This window comes from Pseudophryne corroboree, chromosome 2, assembly GCF_028390025.1.
Source record: "Pseudophryne corroboree isolate aPseCor3 chromosome 2, aPseCor3.hap2, whole genome shotgun sequence".
In the NCBI taxonomy this organism is placed as follows: Eukaryota; Metazoa; Chordata; class Amphibia; order Anura; family Myobatrachidae; genus Pseudophryne; species Pseudophryne corroboree.
In genome coordinates, this window is record NC_086445.1 from 215,935,194 (window position 1) to 215,940,986 (window position 5,793).

Genomic DNA, 5,793 nt, shown 5'->3' on the forward strand with positions numbered 1-5,793 from the left:
ATATAGTTTTTAATCAAATCAATTTGCATTGTACTTGAATAATACGGATACCCTGTGTGCCACTAGGACTTGTACTCCTCCCTGCGAAGCAACACCCTTTATTAGGCGCAAGCCTTCAGCGCACAAAACGACCCTGGTTTGGGGTTGGAGTTTGGGGGCCCATATCAAGTTGTTGCACCTGGGCCCACCACTCACTAGTTACGCCACTGTGTGTGAGATAAGTGTGCATTATATGTTGCAGTTTCTTGTGTGAGATAAGTGTGCACTACATGTTGCAGTGCCTTGTGTGAGATAAGTGTGCACTACATGTTGCAGTGCCTTGTGTGAGATAAGTGTAAACATTATTACATGTTGCAGGGTCTTGTGTGAGTTAACTATGCATCCTATGTTGCAGTGTCTTCTGTGAAATAAGTGTACATTCCATGTTGCAGTGTCTTGTGTGAGATAAGTGTGTGTTCCATGTTGCAGGGTCTTTTGTGAGATAAATATGCATTCCATGTTGCAGTCTCTTGTGTAAGATACAGTAAGTGTGCATTCCATGTTACAGTGCCTTGTGTGCGATAAGTGTACATTCCATGTTGCAGTGCCTTGTGTGAGATAAGTGTGCATTCCATGTCGCAATGCCTTGTGTGAGATAAGTGTGCATTACATGGTGCAGGGACGTGCGGTGAACTAAATAGCTCAGGAGGCACTGGCTAGCCCCAGAGCCATATTTACATGCAATTTATGAGCCAAAGCGTACATCTGGGCATTATACGCAGGTGCAGCAGTGTAAACTCCTGGAAATTTGGTGAGTTTTGAACAGAGATGAGCGGAAAAGATAGGCAGGTGAGGCACTGCCTCCCCTGCCATAGACTTTTTACTCCAGAGTTTTGGCTATAAAATTATTAGAATAATGCAAAGATGATATTTCTAACATATTCTTTGTATTTTTTACATACTTTATACAGTCAAAACTCTGGTGCAAATGTTAGTATGACAGTAAAGACTCTGCCTCACCTGCCTCACCCCGCCGCACGTCAGTGGTGCAGTGCCTTGTGTGAGATAAGTGTGCATTGCATGTTGCAGTGCCTTGTGTGAGATAAGTTTCCATGTTGCAGTGCCTTGTGAGATAAGTGTGCATTACATGGTGCAGTTCCTTGTGTGAGATAAGTGTGCATTCCATGTTGTAGTGCCTTGTGTGAGATGAGTGTGCATTCCACGTTGTAGTGCCTTGTGTGAGATAAATGTGCATTCCTTGTTGTAGTGCCTTGTGTGAGATAAGTGTACATTCCATGTTGCAGTGCCTTGTGTGAGATAAGTGTGCATTCCATGTTGCAGTGCCTTGTGTGAGATAAGTGTGCATTCCATGTTGCAGTGCCTTGTGTGAGATTTGTGTTCATTCCATGTTGCAGTGCCTTGTGTGAGATAAGTGTGCATTCCATGTTGTAGTGCCTTGTGTGAGATAAGTGTGCATTCTATATAATGGTGCCAATCAAAAGTTTAATGGGTGCTCGTAGTAGGTAAATAAAAAACTCAAGAATAACCAATTAGATATTAACAATTAGCATCTGTGCAAGAAATGAGCGGCTGTTTCTAATGGTGAATTGTGAACTAATTCAACTAAATTTCTCTAACGTCCTAGTGGATGCTGGGGACTCCGTCAGGACCATGGGGATTAGCGGCTCCGCAGGAGACAGGGCACAAAAATAAAGCTTTAGGATCAGGTGGTGTGCACTGGCTCCTCCCCCTATGACCCTCCTCCAAGCCTCAGTTAGGTTTTTGTGCCCGTCCGAGCAGGGTGCAATCTAGGTGGCTCTCCTAAAGAGCTGCTTAGAGTAGATAAAGTCAACCTTTCTGTCAAACTTGACAGGTACCACACCCACTTCTCCTAGGACCCGCCCCCTTTTAATATTAAATGATAGTGTTTTATATCGCTTAATATAAAATTTTATATAAATTGATAGTGTTCGATATTAAACCGTATTAAAAATTGTTGCGTGACACCAGTCGCAGAGTGTCGCGCAACACCCCGTCGCAGTATGTCACGCAACGCGGCGCGTCAAATCAGGCGGATGAAAGATGCATATTACACAGTGTTAAAACCAGGTAGTTACAGACCGTCTTATTTCACATGGATTAGGCTGTACACATTCAAGCATCACACATTCCAGCAGTTGAAACATCAAGCTTGGCACACATGGTACTAATTTAAAAGGTCATTTTAAATGTCACAGAAACCCCTCAGAAGCCACGATGTACAATTTGACCATGACCATTTCTTAGAAGCAAGGGTTCATCACACATGGTACTAATTTAAAAGGTCATTTTAAATGTCACAGAAACCCCTCAGAAGCCACGATGTACAATTTGACCATGACCATTTCTTAGAAGCAAGGGTTCATCACACATGGTACTAATTTAAAAGGTCATTTTAAATGTCACAGAAACCCCTCAGAAGCCACGATGTACAATTTGACCATGACCATTTCTTAGAAGCAAGGGTTCATCACACATGGTACTAATTTAAAAGGTCATTTTAAATGTCACAGAAACCCCTCAGAAGCCACGATGTACAATTTGACCATGACCATTTTCGATTGTTATCTCTGTAGAGGAACATTAGCACCACCTACAGGGTTATGTGTTGACTCAAATCGGATTTTTCCATCTTTTGGATTAATTACATACCATAATGAGATATCATGGTGATGGGTCCTAAAGCTATGCACAGAATGCATTTATATTGCCTGTGCGCCTTATACACACAACCTGAAAGTAATTTTAGACAATATTTTTTGTAATTTTAGCTACAAATCAGTAAGCCAGTGTATATTTATGGAATCATAAAATAATTTTGTATTCATGTACATTAGTTCATAAGAACTTCTGTATAATGCTTTTTATGAATTAATTTTATTATTAAATAATTTATGAGCTTTTTATGAGCCTCATATTCTACAGTATAAGATATACCCATTTGGAATGACTTCCATTCAATCTATACAAGTAGTTTAGACCACTCAGGATTTTTATTTTTTATTTTTTTGTTTATTTTTTTTCTTCTGTAAACAACCTGAAAGTAATTTTAGACAATATTTTTTGTAATTTTAGCTACAAATCAGTAAGCCAGTGTATATTTATGGAATCATAAAATAATTTTGTATTCATGTACAAAGACAATATTTTTTGTAATTTTAGCTACAAATCAGTAAGCCAGTGTATATTTATGGAATCATAAAATAATTTTGTATTCATGTACATTAGTTCATAAGAACTTCTGTATAATGCTTTTTATGAATTAATTTTATTATTAAATAATTTATGAGCTTTTTATGAGCCTCATATTCTACAGTATAAGATATACCCATTTGGAATGACTTCCATTCAATCTATACAAGTAGTTTAGACCACTCAGGATTTTTATTTTTTATTTTTTTATTTTTATTTTTTCTTCTGTATATATAATATAAATGTATTTGGTATGCGTTTGATGCGCTGTGTATGACATTTAAGAAACAGCTAAAAGATTATATCTTTATTGTAACTGAAAATAATTATCACAATTACTAAATTATAGACTAGAGTTTATATATTTAAAAGTCCCGCCCCAAGCTTCTTGGAAATGTGGGACGGCGTACCACAGGTTGGTGGGGGCCATATGGCTCACAGCCAGTGTTATAAGAACAGGACGCATCACTGATGTGCACTGAGAAGAAATTTCAACTGAAGCTGCACCGCTATACACACTTGAAGTTATAATGGTAAGTGTTGTTATTATTATTATTATTATTATTATTATTATTATTATTATCATAATTATTATTATTATTATTATTATTATTATATTTATACATATTGCATTTTTTTATTTTTTATTTATTTATTTTTTTTATTTTACAAATATGGCGCTGAAGGCTGTTTAAATATGTGGTCTCTATGCCACGATATACACACTGTTACACGATTCTGCCCTGCCATTGCATCCTTTGTTTTTAGGCATACATGTATAATATGTTAATATTTCAAACCTATTGGACAGTTGCAAAGCGCAGTGTGAACTCATATGTGAAATGCTACGTTTTTACTACTTCTTTTTGTGGGTATACCCACATTGATGTTGCTGTTTAGCGATGCATTGTAACACATAGAACATATAGCTTTTAATAATGTGGCTGTCTGAAGGTTATTTAAATATGTGGTAATAGCGACATCTAGTGGTTCATTTTGGGAATGCGCCAACACATTATTTCAACTAATTCGTTTGATAGATATTAACCGTCTCTCATTTTCATTATTGGTTCAGAGACAGACAATGCAGAACATCAACAGCAAAAACGCTTTCATGGTTAGAAACAGATCTTCTTCTTCTGATGATGATGATGATGCTTTGCCAAGTTATCAAACCTCTCAAAGTAAGCTATGTCTATAAATGACATTGACGCGTTTTTATTTATATTTCAAGTTTAAATAGTATGAAATTATAGTCAAGGTCTACAATTTGTTCATTTTTAAAAGTTTAAATAGTATGAACGTACAACAGTCTGGACACATTGATAAGTAATTATTAAATAGTAATTATTAAATAATTATTATTTTCTCATTTTTATTTCCCCCGATTTGACAGTAATCACAAATACAGAGAATTTCGATTTGTCTGTTGATAGTCCCTTTGGCTTAGACTTCAGCGCTATACCGGATTTTAATAATATTTTGGAATTGGCGCCAGATTGTGAGTAACATGATATCTTTATTTATTTTTTATTTTATTTTTTTATTTTTTATTTATTTATTTATTTTTCCACGGCTAAAGAATTAAAAATAAACCTTGTACAGTTGTGCTGATTTGTTGTCAACTGTACACACTTTATATTCTCAGTAATGAATCGCTTTTTCATGTTATTCTAATTTTATACCGTATGTAATTTTTTTTTTTTTTCTCATTTTTCACCGGCTAAAGATGCCACAAAAATGGATGATGCGACGGCTGATGGTATTCTACGGGATATATTGAACAAACCTGATTATTGTCACAACACCTCTATACAGAACAGCAATGTTGTTGATGAGCAACCGTTTTTACCACACGCGACAGGGGGTCGTGCTAAAACATTCGAATATAAAGCAGGTGTGTAATCAAGCACTGTTATATGGTATATTGTTATGCGTTGATTTAAATGCTGATTTTCAGGCAGCGTCATTTATATTTATTTTATAATATATGTATTACAGATGATGCTGTAGCAAGGCGATATGCGCCGACGATACCAACAGGCAGTGATACAGTAGCGCAAATACACCGTCTTAGTACAAGCGGGAAAATATCAAAACGCACAACCGCCGCTGAAACGGAAAGCCATCAATTCGCAGCAGCAGGTGTGTAATCAAACACTGTTATATGGTATATTGTTATGCGGTGATTTAAATACTGATTTACATGCAGAGTCGTTTATATTTATTTTATAATATATGTATTACAGATGACGCTGTAGCAAGACGCTATGCTCCTTTGATACCAACAGTCAGTGATACATGCGCGCAGATACACAGGCCTAGTACAAGCGGGAAAATATCAAAACGCACAACCGCCGCTGAAGCGGAGAACCATCAATTCGTAACGCCGGCAATTGTACATAAGGGCGTTGCTAGGTCATCAGTTATGGCTGTGCATAACGGCTGTATCGTCCCGAACAAACGAAAGCCAGCTCGACCAAGAACGAATGAGAGAAGTCATAATTCAACATTTACAGATCTGAAAAGAAAATTGTCATATTCCGAAAATGATAAGCCGCAACGGAGAAGGATCGCGTTACA

General features: G+C 36.8%; 1 long non-coding RNA gene across 1 annotated transcript; it reads left to right on the forward strand.

Moving 5' to 3' along the window:
- Positions 1–4,359: 4,359 nt before the first annotated feature.
- On the forward strand, positions 4,360–5,080 carry LOC135050666 (uncharacterized). The gene is made up of 3 exons (XR_010241728.1): positions 4,360–4,394; positions 4,607–4,711; positions 4,940–5,080. It is a non-coding gene; the product is annotated as an uncharacterized LOC135050666 (long non-coding RNA).
- Positions 5,081–5,793: the final 713 nt, after the last annotated feature.